Here is a 26,791-nt window from a genome sequence, read left to right as displayed (position 1 = left end):
TGGTTAGGAGTGGTCATGATGACTAGAGAATCACGTAGGGATTCCTTGTTCGAGATGATTTTGTGAGGTAATATACTAGCGGAATCGTTGGATCCTAGAAAATTCTTTAGAGTGGAGTTCGTTTGACGAAGAGAGTTGTAATTCGAGATTTTAGTAATGAGTCTTGTAAGGACTCGCCATCACCCTTATGGGTTTGAATTTTGAGGACGGTGGGCGTCAATTGAGATAAGTTCATGGAAAATGCCCGTCTCGGGGTCATATGAAGAGGAGAGATGCATGTCTGAGGACATGTATTGAATATAGGGGAGTGAATTAACGCAGTAGTACGTCTCTAGTGATGAGCTTGTTGTGCTCATCTGCCGGACGAGACCGATAACTAGCAAGTGAGTGTATGTTAGATCATTGTTAGTGAGTAAGTCCTTCCGTCTTAAGCAATGATGGTCGTAAACAAAATCCAATACGTAAATGAAGACTTGGTAAAAATAAGGTTGGATGAAGACGTCTGTTGACATTACAACAAATCTGACGTATTGCGATATCCATTGATGTTGAGAAGACTTGTGTTATCCATGTCTTCAAATGTGTAAATTTTGAGAACAGCTAAGACGTTCTGAAGAGACAACGAGGAAGGTACCATTGTTCTAAGTGGGGAAGTGGGGAAGTTAGGAACCTCGGGAAGTGTGGACTGAAGACCGAGTTCCTTAAGTGACACTAGATGGTAGGGGTCAACATGATGTGGCGTCAGGTGCCTCACTAAACCAGCTCACGTATTTTTCGACTCTGGTTACATTAAGTTAATTGCGGTGTTATCCGTTGGCATGCAAGTGAATATGTAAGGGTGTTGTCAAAACCCTTTGTAGTAGCAATAACTAACAATGTGCTGATGATTGTTAGTGTTTTATCATAGAGTAGAAGATGTCAAAACAAATGAAGGGGCAATAATAATTCGATAAGTGGCGATGGAAAGAAATATGACTTAATGTCATGTGCAATTGTTAGTGTACGATCACTAGGTGATGAAAGCTTGAGTGGATATGGTGAATTAAGGAGACGTGTAAATCTCGTTAATCTTATATGCCTGGGAACATCAACAGAGTGAACCTTTGGTGAATAAAATAGGCTGGGTAGACTAATGGTCATGAATTATATAAGTAGAGGAATTATGTGGGGCAATGAAGAAAGACCATACTTTATGACTTTAGTGAGAAGGTGTTAGGACTAACGTGAGATTCGGTCACATGTTACAATGAGAAACTGACATTGTGAGAGATACGTCTATTGTTAGTGAATAAATGCCAGACTCCGTAATAGATTATTAATTGTTGGAGTTAGGTCAGTTGAGTTGATGCAAAACATAGAATTGTTACAGACCTTGGTGCAAAGTGACACTTTAAATATCAAACTGTGGATCGATGTTTCAAGGGTCAGTCGTGAAAGTGGCTGGCCTAACAATGTCAATGACTTGTCTTAATAAATTTGACAGATACCATGCCAGTTGACGTTGAGTATGATGGTAGTCGTGTAATCACTGCCACCTTGTTCATGACACTGGTGGGGAGAATCGTGCATTCTTCTATGTAGAGGTCGATCTACACCTTACGCTTAGATTTACCTGAGAATGAGGAAGATACATCGGTGTAATGTATCTTTTCCGAATATAATCGATGAAAGCTGAGACAAGTTACCCCAGTCCTAAGAGTGATTCAGTGGTAATGGTACTTGCTTTAATGATATGATATCATTGCGTATGTAAAGCAATGTGTGTTACTTGAAATAACTGTATAAGCTTGAAGTAATTCTTGATCATGAAGATCTGTGTAACTACACGCGGGGGTGGCAAGGTTTTCTGTAAATCAATGATCGTGAAACGCTTTACCATTTGGGTAAGGAAAATGTTGTGGCAGATGCGCTGAGCAGAAGATTCGACAAGACGATCAACTTTGGGGTCCTTATGAGTTTCAAATGGTCGTTTCATATAACTATCTTGACTAGATGTGTGTAGCTTGAGTTAGAGCTTGGTTAGTGGAAGGTGGAAGGACGGATAAGTAAAGGACTCCGTGTAAGAATCGAGAAAATTATTATAATAATATGTTAGAATGTAGAATTCGAATTTCTAAGTAAGGCTAAACGCGACTAGCTTGGGGAGGAATGTAAGCCTTAGGACTTAAATTGTTTGGGTACAACCTAAATGTACCATGCGCTGGAAAAAAAAATTTCTATGTAGGATCAATGGAAGGAGGTATTGAGAAGTATGGTGTATCGCGTGTCGCATACTTGAGAGTAAGAACTATAAGGGGTTACGACTGCCTAAATTTTAAGTGTAGAAATTGAAGCACGTGAGCTCAATATGACACCATTTGGATGAATGGAGATTTAATGACTAGCGCTAAGTTATTCAGATCAACTTGGGAAAGATCCGTGTCTAAATCATTAATGGAAATCTAGTGTAAAGAGGAGATCGCGAAGCGTAGTGTTAATTTCAATTTTTCATGGGTAGAATAGACTGAATTATTTCAGAACAGTTCGAAGTGGCTCAAGATAGACGAAAGTCTTATGAAAATGAGCAATTACGACTGATTGAGTTTTGTATGTTTAATAGTGGTGTATAAAGTATCACGTGGAAAAAATTTCTTTTCAATTTAAAGTTGAGAAGGTTTGGTTCCTGTTATGTCGATAAAAATCTGATTGATGTTTTGGAAGTGTGTAACGACTCCAAAACCGTTTACTAGAAAACACACATTTTTTTAACAACAAACAGATTCCTGTCTGACCATATGTGCGACGCGCGTATGGGTGCGCGGCACGCGCTATAACGTAAAACCAAATCAGAAGTTGACAACTGACCTGAACACCAGCAATTGCCCGTTTGCGTGGCGCGCAGGCCTATGCGCGGCGCAAGTTTCAACTGAAAAATAGGGTCAGCCCCTTTATGACACAAAACAAACCATTTCTCACCCAACCCAAGTTTCGTTAGCCCAAAACCATATTCGACACTTTTTAAACATTATACAAACGGGTATTAACGACATAAGTGTAATATGACCCTTGAGGCTCCAACGACCCATAATTACATGAACATGACAATATCGACTTGTTTCGTTTAAACACAACAAAAGACCGAGCATGGTGATTGGGATTGCACTACCCAATCCTAATTCTTATCCAAAAGCAAAGTCTTCTAAAGCAACCCGTTCCCACGCTTACCCGAACCACCTCCTTGCGAACCTATAAAAATAATATCAACGAGAGGGTAAGCTAATGTTTAGTGAATGCAACGGTATTATATACATACATATGCATAAAATGAACACGGATTAATAACATAAGTAATAAACACATACCACATTCCAAGTATAACTAAGCAAAGCTATACATAACATACCACTAAGCCAAAACCGTAAGATTAGCTACAACACAACAGTATATATACATAGATATATGTGTCTACCCAAAATCCCAAGGTTAACCCCTTAACCTCAAACTCATGAAGGCCGGTCAAAACCACACGCGCCCAGTGAATCCGAAACCACACGCGATTCACCACCTTCAGCTCAACGACGATAAGGTTGGCCGAAACTACACGCGCCCCAGTGAATCCGAAACTACACGCAATTCACTACCTTAAGTCAACAACAATGGGAATGTCCGAAACCACACGTGACATCGTGAATCCAAAACCACACGTGATTCACTAGTGAAGCCGAAACTACACGCGAATCACTACCCACTCATCTCAATAACATCAACGGGGTTGACCTACTTGTCAATGTGAATTCTTAACTCCCGAGATTCACTACCCCATGGGTGGTAACCCAAACGCACAACCGTGCCACAAGGACCCAAAACTTATAGAGTCCATCATCTCATACACATGTAAAGTGAATCCGAGCGTCAAGGATCACTCTACCCCACCCGCACCCATCCTATGCATACATACGGATATAATAAAATTACACTCACCTTAGCACCTTGATGAATGCGACCCAAATCCACAACACGTCAATGGAAAGTGCCTATTCCATTTATAACATAACAAACAACACAATTAGGGTGGATTACAAACCATCCCAAATTGACACTTAGTGCAATATTGACCCAAATGCACTTCCAAGCACAAACTGTGCCCAAACTAACCAATAATCACTAACACTAGTGAAAATGGTCCTAATACATCAATTAAACCAATTCATAAGTGTTAAAAACTCGTCTTCCCCAATTTGACTCATAAACCCTAATTTTGACCCATTTCAAAATTAGTCTTTCAAACACACCCAAATGGGTTCCAATACATCCATAATTACTAATCATAGTGATTAAACCCACTTTACAAGTATTAAACATGTCCAAGTCGGTTTCCAACCCAAAACCCACCAACAACGACATTAAACCCGATTATAAGCATCAATAAACTCACTTCATAAATTTAAATGGGTTACTCAACAAATCAAGTTCAAACCCTATCTTTGAATATTAAATCAAACAATGAAATTCGGAGTTAGAGCTTACCACCACTACCAAAATGTAGCCAAGAACGAGATGAGCAACTTTAACACTTGGACTGTGGTGAGAATCCAACTCCTTCTTCTTCAATCAAGCTCTCTCTCTCTCTCTCTCTCTCTCTCTCTCTAAGCTCTTATCTCTCTCTAGATGAAAGTGTGTGAAAAGAGGTGCAATGAGGATAGGATAAGCATTGGGTAAGTTTTGTGGCTCAAAAACTGACCCTCAAGTGAAAAGACCCAAATGCCCCTTTTAAAATGTGAAAATCATGAATGGGTCTGCCAGCTCGATTTGTGTGGCGCGCACTACAACATAAAATGAAGACAGCACAGTTTTTAGAAATACTGAAACTGTCAGATTCTGATTCTGATGTAAAATCTGAAAATGCATAAGTGTTAGTTTCACTTTTAGTGGCACTTCTGAAAACACTCTCTGGTGACACTTTCTAGTGACACTTTCTGATGTATTAAAATTCAGGGTGTTACAACTCTCCCCCACTTAAACTGGATCGCGTCCTCGCGATCTAAACCCCATCGTGAACAAGGAAGGTACATATTCCTCTATTTTTTGAGTTCTCGCACAACCTGGACCCTTCGATGTCGCCATTGCATCCTATAAGTCCCACTTTTTCGGAACGTAATGTTCTATCCACACAACGATCCTTCCACGATTTCGTGGCACACCCTAATTTACAACTTAGAGTATCCTCGCCAACCGTCAACTAATTTGGGTCATCCACACCACGCACATGGTAATGGAACTTCTCGTAACCTTTCGGTAACTCCAACCGACACGCAACTTGCACAATTCACCACTCGTCCACCATTACCCTTTGAACATTGCTTCAACCGTCCATTAAGGATGATCTTATCACAATTCGCACGTACAAGTCCTCAATACTCTAGAGAACTCACTCTTGAACGCACTCTACACTAACATATCCCTACACGAGACAGTCAAAATCCACACTTTACCTCCTGAGTTCGCTCACCAAACGGGACGACTTCTGACAAATCGCTCGAACACGCCTACCACACCGAGGCAACACCGTACCCTCCGGGTACATACTCCCCCACTTAGGGTCTTAACCTCATACTATTACCTCTAAGATGATAACATCCTGCGGAATTTCAACATTCCGCAATACACATGACCGGTCTCAACGTTGGTCATACACAACAATTCTTCGTGGACTTACAACAAGGTATTCGAACCTCGACCTTTCAAATCTGTTAAACGTTAACGCCACTAAACACCACCATAAACCACCATTGTATCTTCGGGTTTCTCACCGGTACCCAAGTACAAAGTAATCACACCATCGGAGTCAAACATTACACTAGCAGGTATAAGGAGGCACCTGACGCAGTGCTATGTAATTCTCCCACTACTACCACCGAGACTCCACACTTGACCCTCACGGGGACTACTCCCGGTATCACACGTCACCTGACTACTCAAAGTCACACCAATCTAGTGAACCTTACGGCTCACGCCCACAACTTTCTAGTGACACCCGCTAGTCACCATCCACCCAGGCCGCACAACTAGCCTATTTACCTTTCAACACATCACTAAGGAGATGCTTGGGATCACCAAGACTTACACCCTTCTAACTTCATCATAACCATTAACAAGGTTACCTACACACCTCAAAGATAGTCAACAACCATGACTCTACTCGTACACGTACGTGGCCGACGAAAGCGCCTCCCAAAATGGCACTACCACGCATACACTCACGAAAAAGTGGTCAAAAAAGAGTGAACAACACTCACCACATAACTCACACGCAAAAGTGGCCGACGTAGAGTGAACAACACTCGCCACACACACATTAACCGCAATCGTGGTCAATCGAAGAGTGAAATATCACGGAATCACTCACCACACTACATCAAGTGGCCAACGAAGAGCGAATCCTTACGCCAGGATGTCACTCGCCACGTAACTCACAATGAGCATCAAAACACAACACTCTAGATAAGATGATCACACGTCACGTACCCTCTCATGGTGATAAAACACCCGGTACACACTAACCCAATAACACGCGCACACAAGGGAACGATACTCGCACAATGACCGAAAGTGTACATACACCTTGTAACACTAACCCTTAAAGTGGTCATGCTCACTTGCTGCAAAGTAACCGATAAATCGATCACACCCACCTATTACACACACACACCGTCATGGTGCCACCGGCTCCGTAGTTCATACCATATGCAATTGTCAAGATGCTACCGGCTTCGTGGTTCACATCATAACTCGAGTCATACTCACGTTAAGGCGCTACCGGCTTCATGGTTCACACCTTAGCAACTCGTGCTATAGTGCTACCAGTTCCGTGGTTCACACTACAACATACGTACCATGATGCTACCAGCTCCGAGGTTCACATCATAGCACACTCGCACATGCTATGGCACTACCTGCTCTGTGGTTCATATCATAACACAACAACACACGCTCTTTTGGCCTCAATCACAACGAGTAGTGTAACATCGCGCACTGCTACACCATAGTGAATCCTGACAGATAACACTAACCGTCAACATCGCGAACAATTTAAATTTCATACATGTACGCAAAATCGTTCCACTCACTAGGACACTATCGCCTCCAATGTCCTACGGGTCTCACTCAAGCGAGTTTAACGACCCTAGCACCTCCCAAATGCCTAAACAATAAGAGACTCGCACAATAGAGTCAAGACACAACACCCTAATTATACATTCTACCGAGTGCAACATGAAACCGCAAACGTAAGCCGACCGCTCGCCATAAATTATCTCTAACGGAGAATAAAGTCTAGCCAAGGCTTACACGCATACCGCATGCTATAAAATAATGTACAATATACGAATACCACATTAAAGTACCTGAATGTCTCCACGCGACGCCCTCCCCTGCTAGCTTGGGACACTCCACCTTGCGATGTCTTTCTTTACGAAAATTGAAACACACAACGCCATTACCTCTCGATACCGGGCACTCCCAGCACTCGTGCCCTCTTTCTCCACAATTGAAACATCCGAGGCACTAGTATCCGACATCCTTTCCTCCCGCTGCCCGTGCTCTCAATAGCACTTCTAGCTTTCTTGCTCGGAGCACCATCCAAGTTAACCCTTCTCTCACCCGAAGTACCACCAACCATCGTAGAAGTATACGATTCATAACCCTTAGCAACGGCAAATAACTTAGCAAAAGAGATCACTTGCCCAATGCTAATTTTCCCACGCAAATCATCATTCAAAGTGTTAAAGAAGTCCTCCATCAGCATCCTATCGTTATTATTATACTCGGGGCAAAATCGAGTCTTAGACAAAAAGGTATCCCTAAGAGTATTTAGGTCCATAGACCCTTGTCGCAAACTTCGTAACTCATTACGCATCCGCGACAAATCGGCTTGCGTCCGGAACTCCTCAAAGAATTCCTTCTTAAAATCGTCCCACGACAACCTCATGAATGGTTCTTCGCCAACGATATCAATCTTACCATCCAACCAATTCTTCGCATTACCCCCAACAAACTAGTAGCGAGTCTTGTTTTCTTGTCCGGAGGACATTCACTTATACGAAAACACCCTTCGACATCCGAGATCCAATAGGTACTCACTAACGGATCGGGATCTCTGTAGTACATGGGAGGTTTAGTCACTCGAAAGTTCTTGTAACTAAACTCCTTTTCACCATCACCTCAAGGTTTGAGAAACCCCCTTTCAAACTCTTCTCGACGCGCACTTATTCGCTCCATAACCGCGGCTTCAATCCCAGCCGTCATCTCGTCATCGTCACTTCATTCTCCATTTGAAGTCCCGCTTCTCATAGTCATTCTAAACAAATAATGAAACGCAAATAAACCACACATAACACCGCCACATCTTGCTAAACACCCATCATACATCACTTGTTAGACACAATTTGCACTCGTAACAATGGTAGCTAGTCATTATTACGTGCACACGCCATCTCAACTCATTAGTACAACGACTATCTTGCTCGATGATATACACAAACACAAACTCCACGCGATATAAACACATGCAAGTATAATATCACAACACAATTACAATCCTAGTTAGTTCACCTACATGTTAAGGCACTAACCAAATCCCCATCTGACCCGTACTCTTACAAGTCCCGCAACAATTAAGCACACACAAAAGTCTAAATCTAGGTACCTATCTCAAGTCACCTAAATCCCATAGGCCATGCTCTGATACCACTTGTAATGACCCAAAACCGTTTACTAGAAAACATACATTTTTTTAAACAACAAACAGATTCCTGTCTGACCATATGCGAGGCGCGCATATGGGTGCGCGGCGTGCGCTATAATGTAAAACCAAATTAGAAGTTGACAACTGACCTGAACACCAGCAATTTCCCGTTTACGCAGCGCGTAGGCCTATGCGCGACGCGCGTTTCAACTAAAAACAGGGTCAGTCCCTTTATGACACAAAACAAACCATTTCTCACCCAACCCAAGTTTCGTTAGCCCAAAACCAAATTCGACACTTTTCAAACATTATACAAACGGGTATTAATGACATAAGTGTAATATGACCCTTGGGACTCCAACGACCCATAATTACATGAACATGACAATTTTGACTCGTTTCGTTTAAACATAACAAAAGACCGAGCATGGTGATTAGGATTGCACTACCCAATCCTAAGTCTAATCCAAAAGAAAAGTCTTCTAAAGCAACCCGCAAAGCAACTAGTTCTTATGCTTACCCGAACCACCTCCTTGTGAACCTATAAAAATAATATCAATGAGAGGATAAGCTAATACTTAGTGAATGCAACGGTATTATATACATACATATGCATAAAATGAACACGGATTACTAACACAAGTAATAAACACATACCGCATTTCAAGTATAACTAAGCAAAGCTATACATAACGTACCACCAAGCCAAAACCGCAAGATTAGCTACAACATGTAATGACCCGGAATTTTCTGACCAAATTATACTTATGAGATTAATATTTACATAAATTAAACCATACCAACATGATAAGCAATCCAAATTGTTGAGACTTGTGTTTTTGAAAAGAGTTTTACACAACGTTTGACCGTCCAATATGACCGATGATATCACGAACTATATAACATACGATAATTATATGTTTTTGTATGTATATGTATTTATATATATTTAACATGATCTAAGGATGGTTTAACATCTCATTGTGTACTAATGACAATGAGTTATAAGTATATTTTGAAACTACTAACTTAAGTTTTTCAAAACGATAACTATACGTAACATTCTTTGATATATATACTTATAATCTATAATGCTTATACATGTGTTGTATATATAATGTATTTAATCACTTTTTAAGGACTTAAATACATAAAACAATATAAGTATATTCACAAAAGATAGCTATATTTGAATTCTCGTTCCGTTTCCTCAAGATTTCTATACGTATATCTAGGGTATATGTACCCGTATCATACACAGCTTCTATACATATTTACTATTGGTATATACACATCAAATCAACATTCTAATCAACATTATTACTGCCCTAGATATGAGGTAACTAGAATTTGTCAAGTAGTATGAATTATTAGTAAGAAAACAAAATTAGAAATCCTTTTCTTTCTTTATAAACTAAAAACATTTTTATAAATGAACACCATTTCTTCACTCCATTTTCTCATACCTACACCCTCATTTCTCTCTCAAAATACTCCTAACTTCATACTTGATCATCTCCAAGCATTTTCTCCATCATTTAGCTTCAATTACAAGCCTTAAACACCATAAGAAAACTCTTTCAAGAACATATCAAAATAACCACCCATTTGAAGAAGTTTACTTCCAACCTTTTGATCTAACTCCACCACTCTTTGATTCTAAGATTATTTCTTATCTTTTGTAGTAACTTTGTCCAAGTAACTTGAGGTAGTAACCTTGTTCATAATCTTATTCAATTCATATTCATATAGCTATCTTATTTTGTGGTATAAAATTTTAACAATAAGAACATAGTTTGAATGATTTCAAACTTGTTCGCAAACTAAATAGATCCTTATAACTTGACTTTTAAAACACTTCAAGACCTGTAATATATCATAATGATATGCTAACCTAACAAGATATAACTTGGTTTTACAAAGAACATCTTAAAAACTGAATCTACGTCGTCGGAGTGCAACCGGGGGCTGTTTTGGGTTGGATAATTAAAAACCATCTTGAACTTTGAATTGGAAGTTCATGTTCTGGAAAAATGATATTTCTTATGAATATGTTAACACATAAAAATTTTATGGTTTAACTCAAAGTGTAAGTATTTTTAGAAAAATGATCATTAAATGTTGTTTTTATGATGGAAAATGATCACTTTCATAAGTTTCACCAAAGTTTGACCTATAATCTATGATTTTGAATACAAACTAAGGTATTTTCAGTTCATATTCTTAAAATTTGACTCGATCCAAGGAAGTGGCATGTTGAACCAATAAAAACGGAGTTGTAATGAAGAAACTACGACTAAAACAAGATTGAGTATCCGAAGCTAGTTTAGCTACGAAAATATTTGGAGAAAAAGTAAATTAATCATATCTTTTCTAATTAATATGATATTTTATATATAATTATTTATGATTTGATTTTTTTTTTCAGGACCACCCGTAAACAACACGAGAAGATTAATCATAAGACCTCATGATTGTACGAAACACGTCATTTGACAACACGGTACTTTATGTACGCAACACGTCATTTGACAACATGGTACCATGGGTCGAGATTAATTCTGATCAATACGAATACGATGGGGTCTTTATTTATTTTATTTAAGCAACTAATTGTGGACCACTAACATCGGACTGCTAACTACGGACTAAGAAAATATTAAAAGTATTAAAAGTATATATATATGTAACGATTACTTAAAAAGAAAATATGTTGATATATTATATATATGGTTAGGTTCGTGATATCTATCGGAGACCAAGTCGAATTAAATACCTTTAAGGCAAAAGTGAGTTTCATTTGCTCCCTTTTTAATTGCTTTTGCAATATATATTTTTGGGCTGAGAATACATGCGCTGCTTTTATAAATGTTTACAAAATAGACACAAGTACTTAAAAATATATTCTACGTTGAGTTGTTCCACTGGCATAATTCCCTGTAGCTTGGTAACTACTTTTACATGGGTATTGTAAACGCGAATCCTGTTGATAGATCTATTGGGCCTGACAACCCCAACCGGACTGGACGACCAGTATTCAAAGGTTGCACAGTACTTCATTTTGGTGACTACACTTGGTACGGTATAGTGAGATTTCATAATAAAGGGAATATGTGACGTTGATTAAATGTTAAGTATGGTTACCAAGTGCTCAACCACTTAGAATCCTTTACATACACTTGCGAGTGTATTATGTTTATGATTATGAAATCTTGTGGTCTATTAACATATTGAAATGATTGTTATGATAAACCTATGAACTCACCAACCTTTTGGTTGACACTTTAAAGCATGTTTATTCTCAGGTAAGAATTAAGTCTTCGCCTGTGCATTTGCTCAATATAAGGACATTACTTGGAGCCGATCATCGCAATGGGACCAAATGTTGATGACTTCGTCCAGGTGGATTAGGACGGGTCCTTTCAGTTGGTATCAGAGCGATGGTCGTAGCGAACCAGGTCTTGCATTAGTGTGTCTAACTAGTAGTTGTTAGGATGCATTAATGAGTCTGGACTTCGACCGTGTCTACATGTCAAAAGTTTTGCTTATCATTTCTAGTCGGAAATCATCAAATTATCATCCTTAGGAAATTACCTGCTTATCATTCTTAAGTCTAGACACGTTTTACTGCATTTACTACATTGATAGTGTATAGACGAATTCTTATCTTAGCATATCTGTTATTGCAAACTTTGACTGATATCTTTTCAAAGATTCTCCGTAATTTACGGGATTTTGGTATTATATATACATATGTAAATTATGTATTGAAGAGTACCAAATCTAACTCCTATAATCTATTCCATACCAAAAATTTATTTTCCCCATTATACAAGATGGATTCCGCATCTAGTTCGAATTCTTCAGATTCCGACAGTTATGCCGATATGGATTTCCATTCGGGCTCCGAAAGCAGCGTCACCGGAATGGATCAACCAATTTCCCATCATCTATTCTGGATGAATTGGGGATTGGTTCGTAATATACTAAATCACTGGAGACAAGAAGAAGGTGATCCATTTCATCCACCAAATTGCCCTCTTGGCAATGAACCAGAAGCACTTACCGGCGAACCTATTCGAAACACCATTTTATCTCTCATTTCTAGAGTATCTCGTCACGATTATATACTATCCCATATTACAAATCTTGTTCATTCGCTCGCTCCAACCGACAATCATCCCGGTGTACTAGCAGAAGTTAACGAACTTCGCGCTCGCGTGACGGCTTTGGAGAACATGGTGCGAAGGTTGCAAACACCAGCAGCAGCACCAGCAGCATAATCAGCACCACCATCAATAACATCAACAATACCATCATCACCACTAACAAACAACATCCGCATCACATGTCTCGACATCATAATCTGTCCCACAAACATCAACATCATACGCACCATAGATACCAAGGAGTACCAACAATAATGAACGATGAAGTATTGATCCATAACTTCATTGATATTCTGCGAAGAATATGTGGTTTCAAAAAGTTTTAGAGATTTCTTATTCTAGCTCAAACCGAAAAGCAAATGAGATTAATATCATATTAACTCATTAAATTCATTATTTCATCTGAAGAAAATATATATGTTTTCATAAAGATTGTAATTAAAAGTTCTTTTGTACAAAATATTAATGGTGAAATTTTTTTTTAACGGGTAGGTAATACCCGAGGAATAATTAGATTTCATCTTAATAAGTTACATTGTACATTCGTCGAAACTGATTCAACAGTCATTTACTATCCTACTTACAACCACCGATATACGTATCCGTTCACCTCAGAATAACCATTTTCATTCAATTTCATATTTGGATTTTGACTTCCCAGAATCCAACAAGTGGCATATGAAGAAAACATATGACAAAATAAAATCTGTTAGAAACAAACAAATTAACTATGAAAAATTTTGTTAAGAATCCACGCTAACTGTTCCAGCTAACTGTTCCTAGCTAACTGATTACATTTTATTTATTGCAGTTTATTTATCGCAATTTAATTATCGCACTTTTATTTATCGTCATTTAATTTCTGTAATTATTTTACGCACTTTAAATATCGGGACACGTATACAATGTTTTGACATATCATATCGACGCATCTATATATATTATTTGAAATCACCATAGACACTCTATATGCAGTAATGATCGAGTTCTCTATACAGGGTTGAGGTTAATTCTACAATAATATATATAGTTTGAGTTGTGATCGAGTCTGAGACGTATACGGGTCACGACACGTATTAATTAATTCGTATATTATATATTAAACTATATATGAATTATTGGACTGTTACTGTGGACTATCGACTGTGGACTAATGACATTGGACAATTAAAATGAATTAAAATATTGATTATAACATATGAAACTAAACATTTCTTCAAGATTGCCACTTGATTTCATCTTAAACCTCATTGTATCTCGACGATTACAATCAGCGTTCAAATCTATCATGATTCTTAAAAACACCTCAATCGAGAGGATAAACTAACCGCACTTCATCTACGGAAGAAAAGATTGATGCATATAGTTATGCACCTGAAAAACCCTCGAAAACTGAGTAAACGTTTGACACGTATCTGTTCTAGTTCCTTTGACATTGTTATTACCGAAGATCGTTTTGCAATCCCTTTCCAAAGTAGCTAATTTTGTCACAGCTCCAGCAAGTCAACTCCGACTTTTCATCCGAAACAACTTTATTATAACCGCGATATATATGCGTACTCTTTATTGTTACTGGGGAACCTTTTATATTCCACAATATTACCATCAGTGATTAATCATTCTAAAAACATAATTCTCCTGAAACTACCTCGGTTTGATAACCGATGACCCAGATCAGTTAATTTTGAAAATGCTGACGAAGCAGCATGTTGTAGATGATCTTAATGGCCAAAAGTTTGATGATAAAGAAAGGAGTGTTAGGAAGGCTCGATAGAAAATTTAGTACCGAAAAGCGGATTATGCGAAACTATGAAGAAAGCCGTGGACAAATCACAAAGAATAAGTTTGCCTTCAAAGAATCCAAATAATTCTGTGCCTGCTGAAATCGTTAGCAAACATCTTATTTCTCATTCTAAACCTTCACAGACAAATCTTCTTCATCATCCATTGATATTAGAAATTCTAAGATATTCTCGTATGTTCTATTATAAATATCCTCCATATTTCTGGCGATATTTTCACAACTATTCTTATATGAGATCATTTATCTCTCCGTAATATCTGCAACATAAAAGAAACTGTGTTAGTTTCTAAATTCTGAAACCTTCGAGTTTAAAATATGAATGTTTTGAAGTAGTGTTGGGAACTGAAGCATGGATTCGTATAATATAATGACATTTGATCAACGTCATTATATTACAGTAAGTCATACTGAGTTTCTAATGAAGCATGATGATTCACAGTACCGTCATCATGTGCCATTTACACGACTCTTACATTCTATCTAATCTCTAAACATATCAAGAGAATATTTTTCTGGATGACTCGGTCTTCTCCAGGGTATTCTGGTAATTTAACAAATCAAAATCGATCTATTACCATTTTCTTCTTAGAGCATTAGCTATGTTCATTCTGAATTTCATATCTACGAATTTCGGACCATTACTCGCTTGACTCGAAGTCGGGAAGAGAAAACGAAAGCATGAAGCTCCGAAAAATAATGAAGAATATAAACTTCGATAATAACCCCGAAATTACAAACCGTGTATATCGATGCAGATAGCAATATAGAGACACGGGAGAATTAGAAACACTATAAACACAAGAGTATAGTAGAAGTAAATAGATTCTTCTGGTGATAGATGAAAAAGAAGAATGACAGATATAAAAGTTAGGAGTATATCAAGAATCAGGACTGGATGGAGCATATTGATGAATGCTTTAAAGTAAGAATCAAGGGAGAAAGAATAGAAGGTGTGAGTCGTGGAAAATAAGGAAACGAAGGGGTGAATTCATAGTGAAATATCCGACAGAGCAATCGAAACAGATTATTGCATATAATCAAAGAAGATCCTGATTTCCTTAATCACCGAAGAACCAAATCTTATTACGTAAGATTCTCTTTAAATCCCTTAAATCCCGAAAATCAATCATAACTACGTCATCGGTTAAGACGAATATATTTTACTCATCTAACTCTTTGACGATATTCTCATTTATATTCTTCGCATAATCAAATCGTTTTATCTACATTACTCAATGATGATAAAACTCCATTATCACCTTATATTTGTCATGAAAACCTTCTTATTGTTATCCATAACAACCTCTATCAAATTTCGGGGACGAAATTTCTTTAACGGGTAGGTACTGTAATGACCCGGAATTTTCCGACCAAATTATACTTATGAGATTAATATTTACATAAATTAAACCATACCAACATGATAAGCAATCCAAATTGTTGAGACTTGTATTTTTGAAAAGAGTTTTACACAACGTTTGACCGTCCAATATGACCGATGATATCACGAACTATATAACATACTATAATTATACGTTTTTGTATATATATGTATTTATATATATTTAACATGATCTAAGGATGGTTTAACATCTCATTGTGTACTAATGACAATGAGTTATAAGTATATTTTGAAACTACTAACTTAAGTTTTCAAAACGATAACTATACGTAACATTCTTTGATATATATACTTATAATCTATAATGCTTATACATGTATCGTTAATATAATGTATTTAATCACTTTTTAAGGACTTAAATACATAAAACAATATAAGTATATTCACAAAAGATAGCTATATTTGAATTCTCGTTCCGTTTCCTCAAGATTTCTATACGTATATCTAGGGTATATGTACCCGTATCATACCCAGCTTCTATACGTATTTACTATTGGTATATACACATCAAATCAACATCCTAATCAACATTATTGCTGCCCTATATATGAGGTAACTAGAATTTGTCAAGTAGTATGAATTATTAGTAAGAAAACAAAATTAGAAATCCTTTTCTTTCTTTATAAACTAAAAACGTTTTTCTAAATGAACACCATTTCTTCACCCCATTTTCTCATACCTACACCCTCATTTCTCTCTCAAAATACTCCTAACTTCATACTTGATCATCTCCAAGCATTTTCTCCATCATTTAGCTTCAATTACAAGCCTTAAACACCATAAGAAAACTCTTTCAAGAACATATGAAAATAACCACCCATTAGAAGAAGTTTACTTCCAACCTTTTGATCTAACTCCACCACTCTTTGATTCCAAGATTATTTCTTATCTTTTGCAGTAACTTTGTCCAAGTAACTTGAGGTAGTAACCTTGTTCATAATCTTATTCAATTCATATTCATATAGCTATCTTATTTTGTGGTATAAAATTTTAACAACAAGAACATAGTTTGAATGATTTCAAACTTGTTCGCAAACTAAATAGATCCTTCTAACTTGACTTTTAAAACACTTAAAGACCTGTAATATATCATAATGATATGCTAACCTAACAAGATATAACTTGGTTTTACAAAGAACATCTTAAAAACTGAATCTACGTCGTCGGAGTGCAACCGGGGGCTGTTTTGGGTTGGATAATTAAAAACCATCTTGAACTTTGAATTGGAAGTTCATGTTCTTAAAAAATGATATTTCTTATGAATATGTTAACACATAAAAATTTCATGGTTTAACTCAAAGTGTAAGTATTTTTAGAAAAATGATCATTAAATGTTGTTTTTATGATGGAAAATGATCACTTTCATAAGTTTCACCATAGTTTGACCTATAATATATGATTTCGAATAAAAACTAAGATATTTTCAGTTCATATTCTTAAAATTTGACTCGATCCAAGTTGAACCAACAAAAACGGAGTTGTAATGAAGAAACTACGACTAAAACAAGATTGAGTATCCGAAGCTAGTTTAACTACGAAAATATTTGGATAAAAAGTAAATTAATCATATCTTTTCTAATTAATATGATATTTTATATATAATTACTTATGATTTGATTTTATATATTTCAGGACCACCCGTAAACAACACGTGAAGATTAATCATAAGACCTCATGATTGCACGCAACACGTCATTTGACAACACGGTACTTTATGTACGCAACACGTCATTTGACAACATGGTACCATGGGACGAGATTAATTCTGATCAATACGAATACGATGGGGTCTTTATTTATTTTATTTAAGCAACTAATTGTGGACCACTAACATCGGACTGCTAACTACGGACTAAGAAAATATTAAAAGTATTAAAAGTATATATATATTTGTAACGATTACTTAAAAAGAACATATGTTGATATATTATATATATGGTTAGGTTTGTGATATCTATCGGAGACCAAGTCGAATTAAATACCTTCAAGGCAAAAGTAAGTTTCATTTGCTCCCTTTTTAATTGCTTTTGCAATATATATTTTTGGGCTGAGAATACATGCGCTGCTTTTATAAATGTTTACAAAATAGACACAAGTACTTAAAAATATATTCTATATTGAGTTGTACCACTGGCATAATTCCCTGTAGCTTGGTAACTATTATTTACATTGGTATTGTAAACGCGAATCCTGTTGATAGATCTATCGGGCCTGACAACCCCAACCAGACTGGACGACCAGTATTCAACGGTTGCACAGTACTTCGTTTTGGTGACTACACTTGGTACGGTATAGTGAGATTTCATAATAAAGGGAATATGCGACGTTGATTAAATGTTAAGTATGGTTACCAAGTGCTCAACCACTTAGAATGCTTTACATACACTTGAGAGTGTATTATGTTTATGATTATGAAATCTTGTGGTCTATTAACATATTGAAATGATTGTTATGATAAACCTAAGAACTCACCAACCTTTTGGTTGACACTTTAAAGCATCTTTATTCTCAGGTACGAATTAAGTCTTCCGCTGTGCATTTGCTCAATATAAGGACATTACTTGGAGCCGATAATCGCAATGGGACCAAATGTTGATGACTTTGTCCAGGTGGATTAGGACGGGTCCTTTCACAACACAACAATATATATACATAGATATATGCGTCTACCTAAAATCCTAAGGTTAACCCCTTAACCTCAAACTCATGAAGGCCGGCCAAAACCATACACGCCCAGTGAATCCGAAACCACACGTGATTCACCACCTTCACCTCAACGACGATAAGGTTGGACGAGACTACACGCACCCCAGTGAATCAGAAACTACACACGATTCACTACTCTAAGTCAACAACAATGGGAATGTCCGAAACTACACGTGACATCGTGAATCAAAAACCATACGTGATTCACTAGTGAAGACTAAACTACGCGCGAATCACTACCCACTCATCTCAATAACATCAACAGGGTTGATCAAACCAAAATCATTTTGTATAAATAGATTTCGGGTTTGAGTGCTTGATTTGGGAAAGAAGATAGACCGAATGTTTTAACTCCAATAATTGTGCAAATCCTGATTTGAAATCTGGATTTCAAGGGCGTAAAACAATCGATTAGATTAACCTTATTCGATCAGAATCAAATAAGTTAATATCTTAAAGTGAGGATTAATTCCAATAACGACCGGAGTGGTGATCGGAGTTGTATTGATGACTGGAGAAGTGTTTTTGCAATTAATTTGAGTAGAGTAACGCTGATGCATCCAGTGTTACTGAATAAATGATTTTGTTCACGTATTTATAGATGTTATGAGGGAATGGTGACGTGGCACATGTCCCTTTCATGGTTGTAACAAACATTGCCAATCCCGAGGGGTGACGTGGCACCCGTCCCTTTCATGGGAATAATTGAACAGATCCTAACAAACTTTCCTAGATTCATGGGCTGACGTGGTGTGCGACTTGTTTGTATGTTTGTTCTGGGATCGAGTACTCGTTTCAGGATGAAGTGTCTGCCCTGGGATGGTGCACTTTCTCTGGGATAGCGTGCTTGTCCCGGGACGGTATCTTTGTACCGGGTCGAAATACTGAACCGGGAAGCTGTGACAGTTCCAGTAGTGTGGTAGTCCCGACTAGGTTATCACGGGTGAACGCTTTTGATTAATCAGGAAGGTTTTGCTTTGTATTCTATCTGAGTGTTTCTTCACGGTGTCTGTCATGACCGGCTAGGTGATGCCGGTAGCGTGCATGCTTATCCGGGCAGGATTTTTGTATGGCCTTCCCGGCTAGCCATTGTCCGACGTGGTCCTTCCCGGGTGCATACATAAGTAACCTTCCGATCAAGTCACTAAAATGATGTCGGGAAGACATCAGGAAGATGTTCTTTTCCGCGACGGGCTAACCGGGTAAAACCTTAGCCGAGATGCTACTTATTAGTGTCTTCTTGAGACGGATCATTATGCGTATCATCAAGTCCCCCCAGTTTGGTGAGGTTAGCTGAGACAGCTGCGTTGCAAAACTTAAAGTAACATGCCCCACGCGCGTGATTTGACATGCAATTAATGCGCATTGCATGCTGTCTTAATCATAGTAAAGTGCTTCGTGTGTTTCGATGAACCTTTTTGAGTTTTGTGGGTCTCGTTTAGGATTTTTGCCTATATAAGTGACCACTTATTTTCACTTAAGTTTTTCCAATTTCGATAGTCTTCATTTTGTATAACACAGAGAAATAGTTTTCTTATCTTCTTTGATTTGAATCTTTCTGCATTTTCTTCTTCATTCAATATGCCTCCCAAACATGCTAACATTCTTCATGATGTATTACGTGTGCCTAGCAATGTTGATCAACCCTATCTTGATAGGGTTTATTATATATGCCCCCAAATACGAGGTTTAGGGTTGGTGATACTAACGTGTCAGACATTTTCTTCTTCATTCAAAGTGCAACACTAACATTCTTCATGATGTATTACGTGCGCCTAGCAACGTTGATCAACCCTATGTTGATAGGGTTTATTATATATGCCCCCAAATACGAGGTTTAGGGTTGGTGATACCCAGGTCGCAACAGCGTGCGTGTGGGCCCCCACCAAATCATTGTGCAATCTATTTGAGACCTTTTGAGGTTTCAAATCTGAGATACCCATTTACTCATTTCTTCATGAAGGTTCTAAATTTCTATTGCCTTAGTGTTGCACTTTTGCATCCGAATGGGGTTCGTGCAATTCTGCTCTTTGAAATGTACTTTAATGGTTTAGGGATGGTTCTAAGCTTAAACATTTTCAGAAGTATATTTCGCCTATCGTCGTATCACAAAGGGTGGTACACTTTTACTGATGAGATTAATTTTCTTGGAGAGGCACCGGTGGTTGAGGATAATTGGGTGCAATCATTCGTTTTTACTAAGTACACCGACTTTCTGTTAAGTCAGTTGTCTGAGCTGGGCGTAGAGATGGTTGTCCAATTAAGGGGCCTGATAATTCCTCAACGGACTTATGATGAGTAAGTGTTGGTAATGGCCAATGTTAGCAACAACTGGAGCCATTCTGATAGGATTCCGGTTGCTCGCAGGGGCAGGAGAGGTATTTATCCGTGTAATGCTCCTTATTCTTTTTACATAGTTATGATTTTTAGAATGACGTTTATGATCTGTGCAGAGTTGACCATGTCGGAGGTTCTGAGGGCGATGAGTAAAGTTGGCATGGTCTTTACCGACAATGTGGTTGAGGGTACAGCCCCGGCATCTATTAGCCACCGTCGGGAGCCGCCTCCTGAAGACTTGGAGTCTTCCAATGGCAGTTCTTCGGATGGCAGCTGATCCGTCGCACTAGGAGTCGGATTGAGCCGTCTACTGCAGCTGAAGGTATGCCTTTAACATATGCTCACTTTTGTTTGTCTAATAATAACTCGTGCTGACTACGTTGCTTTCTTTTTGTTTTATACAGGTCATGCTGGTGTGACTCCTGCAGGGACGGAGGCATTTGCTCCCGTGGTTCCATTGCTAGAGGGGGCTGCTCCCCGGGAGAGAGTTGAGCCGGTTGTGGAGGAGAGGCGGGTGGCTGAGGTAGAACAGGTTGTTGAGAGGGAGTCGGTTCAAAGGCACCGTCCCGGCAAAGAACCTTCCGTGGAGGCTTCAGATTCTCGCCCCCGGGTAACAACAAATGCCGGGAAAAATTTTTATGTCCTGCCTGACTGTAATGTCAGGCCATTCCGTGATCTTTTACACTGTGATTGTAATGACCCAACAAAATTGTCATTGACGGCGTCATTAACTTAGGTCCCGTTACATGGTCATAGTCCTTATATGAGACGCGTTTGACCAAAATTATGTCGCATTCATTTGAAACGTACAAGACTTACAAAGTTTTAAATTACCAAACAACTCGACAATAAGTTTAAGTTTACAAAAGTTATAAAGTATAAATGAAATTACTTGCGACATAATATAAGTTGAAAATCACGGTGCTATAAACAGCGTAAGTACGTAAACAAATATGCTTGAATCCAAAGGTGCTATCACTAGCGTATGCATGTATGCTTGACCCCAAGCAAGTAATCAAAGTGTGCGGAAACATGTATCAAGTAGCCAAGTATGAACCTGAGAAACATATAGAAAACTGTCAACGAAAAACGTTGGTGAAATCATAGGTGTATTTGTAAATGTTGTTTTTGAACCACAAGATTTTGTATTTCCATAACGTTGATTATCTGAATCGTTTGCATTCCAAAAGTATGATCGCGAGCACCCAATTATCAAGACTTAATTGTTTTGCACCCTGTTACGTAGTGTTAGAACATACACTAAACCCAAAAATATATTTCATCCGCTAACGGTAGCGAACCGTCTGAATGAGGCTCGTCAAGCCCATGTGATCACATAATATAAGTTATCGCTTACACCCTCCAAGTGTAAATAATGATAATTAAATTGAGGCTTTTTGTTCTAACTCGCTGTGGAATGTTTGTTTTCGTACTTGTGTTCAAAGTATAAAGTATGTAGTATAAAACCGTATATGTTTCTCATCCCATGATTTAAAAGTATAAAAGTTGTTGAAAAGATGGGACTATGATCTCACCTCGAGTGCACGAGTATAAATGTACTTCACAAAGTAAACGTGTACATGAAAGCTGTTTAGCCTTGACCTAAACAAGTAAGTTGTATCAATTAACCAGTTACGACACAAGGTAGGGTGAAATGTGTCCAGTTAGTCCTATGGCTCATTACGACTTGATTATATAGCATGTGAGTCACGTCGTCAAGTTTCATGTAAGAATCAAGTATAAAAGAAGATTAGAACGATTGCATAAGTATTTGGTTAAGTTTGACTAGAAGTCAAACTTTGGTCAAAGTCAACGAAAAAGTCAAGACGTTCGGGTCGGGTCTCGAACTATTTTTCTGAGGTTTTTATTCATATATAAGCATGTTAGAACAAGTTACATGTGAATCGGAGGTGCGTAGCATAGCAAACATTTTTTGTAAAAGTGTAAGTTTGATCAAAATCCAAACAAGCCTAATGCCGCGCCGCGACCAAAGATGGCCGCGCCTCGACACTCAACGGGAGCTGGTACCTGGGCTGGTGCAAGTGTTCAAGTCTCGAGCCAAAACTCATTTTAACACAACAAATGAACCGTAAACACTTAAAACGCATACCATACATTGTTGGAAAGGTACTTTAGCGAGGAATACAACTAAACACTTTTCATCACACAAAAATATTGTAACGACCCGACCAAAACCGTTATTGACGGCGCCGTTAACTTAGGTCCCGTTGCGTGGTCGTAGTCCCTATATGAGACTCGTTTGACCAAAATTATGTCGCATTCATTTGAAAGGTACAAGACTTGCAAGTTTAGTTTACAAAACCGTTCGACAACAAGTCTAAGTTTACAAAAGTCATAAAGTATAAATGAAATAACTTGCGACATAATTAGTTTAAAAACACAGTTGCTATAAATAGCGTAAGTATGTAAACAAAAGTTTGAATCCAAAAGTGCTATCCCTAGCGTATGCATGCATGGTAGACTCCAATCAAGTAATCAAAGAGTGCGGAAGCGTGTAACAAATAGCCATGTGAAAACCTGAGAAAACATAGAAGAATCTGTCAACGCAAAAACGTTGGTGAAATCATAGGTTTGAGTAAGTGAGTAAAAGTAAAGTAAGTCGAACCACAAGATTTGCAAAGTTGAAATAATAGTAGTACATTCTAAAAGTTAATATTCACGAGCACCCAATTATCAAAGCTTAACGTTCCGTCCGTTGAATACCCCATCAATTAGTGCTAGAACAACACTGTTCTCGAAAATATATTTCATTCGTAAACGGTAGCGAACCGTTTGAATGAGGGTTTGTCAAACCCATATGGCCATATAACATAAGTTCTCGCTTACACCATCTGATGTAACTAATGATAATCGGATTGAGGATTTTCGTTCTAAACTCGTATGTAGAATGTTTGTTTTCCCGTTCTTGTGTTCACTTAGTTCAAAAGGATCGTTTATGTTTTCTCATCCCAAAAATAAGTTCAAAAGAGTAAAAAGTGGGACTATGATCTCACCTCGAGTGCACGAGTATAAAAGTACTTCACAAAGTAACGTATGCATGAAAGTTGCTTAGCCTTGACCTAAACAAGTAAGTTATATCAATTAACCGGTTACGACACAAGGTCGGGTGAAATGTGTTCAATTAGTCCTATGGCTCGTTACGACTCGAATAGTATAGCATGTGAATCACGTTGTCAAGTTTCATGCAAGAATCAAGTATAAAAGCATGTTAGAACCATTGTAATAAAGTTTGAGTTGACATTTCAAAACCTTACCATTAGAAAGGAAATCTTATTACGTTTCCAACGATATTTGATTCATCGAAAACGGAGTTACGGTCAAAAAGTTATGGCCAAAACAAGTTTGCTGAAGTTCGGATGAAACAGGCAATTGTCACGGCGCGACAAATTGCTCCGCGGCGCGACAAATGCCTATGTTGAAGGTCAGAAAGCTTGAAAAACATGTTCTAAAATCACTCTTTGGGCCACGGCGCGACAAATTGCTCCGCGGCGCGACAATGGCCGTGGCCTGGTACCAGGTCAGTTTCAAATGTTCAAGTCTTGGTCAAAACTTCAAACAACCATAAAACGCAAACCGTAAACAACTAGAAGACGTATCTTATACCGTTGGAAAGCTCTTTTGACAAGGAACACAACTAAGCACTTATCATCAAACAAAAACAACATTTTCCATAACCGATTTCTCGTCAAGTGATCGTTTAAAAGTCCATTTTCAAAGTTTCAAGTTCATCAATTGCATTTTAAGTTTCGGGAATCCAATTCACACATATGATATGCCGTTTTGAAGGTAATGAAGCATACATTACTACTAAACACTTACAATTAACATTCCATGGCATTTAAACATCCAAATGTTCATGTCAAGAACTATCAAACCCTAGTCAAACATCACAAAATCATTAATCGGGTTTTTTTGAAGTTTTCTTAATCAACCTACACATCCAAACGAAGCTAGTGATACTAGTAACACAATTAAAACATGCACTTTAACAATCTAACAACATTAACTCATCCAAAATCAAGGATTAAGCAAACCCATTTCAAATGTTCAAACTAGTTACTCAAAACAACGAATCGAGCAAACAAAACATATATTCATGTTATACACGAGCCATAGACACTAACTAACACCATTTCAAGTCAAAAACACGAATTTATAGAAATCTAGAGTTTTTAGAAAGTTACCCAAACGAGATGAAGTTGGTATCAAATTGTAGAGGATGAAGAGAGGATTCCAAATACGTAATTTGTTTTGAAGTTTGCTTCCCGATCCGGATTTAGATGATGATTTATGTTTGTGTTCTTGAGAGAAAAAAAAAAGAAAGAAGGAAAAAGAAATGGATGAATGAGGGGTGGAGGTGGTGAGTGGTTGACTAGTCAACTACTAGCCACCTCTTTGGTCAAGTGGCGGAACTAGTCCCTCAAGTTTCAGAGCGGGTGCGGGAATTAACCAAACGAATATTTTTAAAACGCAAGTTAACGAGAGATGTTATAATTAAATGACGGAATTATTTTGAACGTTAGTCAACGGAAACTACGAATTTAAATAACGAAAGGTATTATTTAAAAGAAAAAGACGGTGTTAAAAATAAATTTAACGGAAAAACGCGGGATGTTACATTATCCACACCTCAAAAGAAATTTCGTCCCGAAATTTAGTTGGAAGTAGTAGTTGTTGAATCTTACTCGAGATCTTGCGTTGCCAATTCTACGAATAAGTGAAGGTACGTCCTTGAGTATTTCCACGAATTTTGACGGTCGGGATCATATGTTGTTTTAAGGTTTGGCTTCACGATTTATGGTTTCAACCAGTCCTCCTAGGAAGTGAGGGTTATCGTCGATAGTGAGTTCATCAAAGGAGGTAACAAGTTCTCGTTTCGCAAAACACGTCTTTGAGTTGATACATCGAATGTAGGATAAACGGGGACCCAAAATGAGTCGGAAAAGTCTAAACGGCTAGCGACGGGTCCAAAACACCCCAAGAATTTAAAGGATCAAAATATCGCGGATTTAGCTTCCTACGTGTTCCCGAAACGGATTGCACCTTTCCAAGGTGCGACTCCTAACGTGACGCGGTTTTCCCACGTGGAATTTGAAATGTTTACGTCTAACATCGGCGTAGCTCTTGGTGATTACGAGTCGCGTAGGGTTTTACCTGAATATGAATAAATTTTCTCGGTTGCTCATGAATAAACTCGGCCCCGGTGAATTGATCATCGTTTACTTTGTTCGACAAAAGAGAATGACGTTTCCGGTCACGTGTGGTTTCAAAAGGAGTGACGTTAAAACTCGAATGAAAATCATTGTAGTACGAGGATTCGGTTAAAGGAAAATACTTTTCTCAAGTAAATTTGAAGTTAGTAATACAACTCGTATTATTGATTCTAAGGTTTAAATCGTATGTTTGTTCGGTCCGTCGGGTTGCGGATGGTACGCGGTACTCATGTCTAAACGTGGTCCCGAGGCTTTTTGTGAGGCACTCCGAAGTCTAGAAATGAAACGAGGATCTCGGTCCAAAACGGAGTACATTCCGTAAGGTATATTTAGACAAGTTTGTTAGGACAAGTTTCTCAAGAAAATTCGCGTCGCGAAAGATTTATCAGTTTCCAAAAACGTTCGTCGGGGCAAGTC

Source organism: Rutidosis leptorrhynchoides, chromosome 10 (genome assembly GCF_046630445.1).
Source record: "Rutidosis leptorrhynchoides isolate AG116_Rl617_1_P2 chromosome 10, CSIRO_AGI_Rlap_v1, whole genome shotgun sequence".
NCBI classification, from domain to species: Eukaryota; Viridiplantae; Streptophyta; class Magnoliopsida; order Asterales; family Asteraceae; genus Rutidosis; species Rutidosis leptorrhynchoides.
This window is presented reverse-complemented; position numbering follows the sequence as displayed.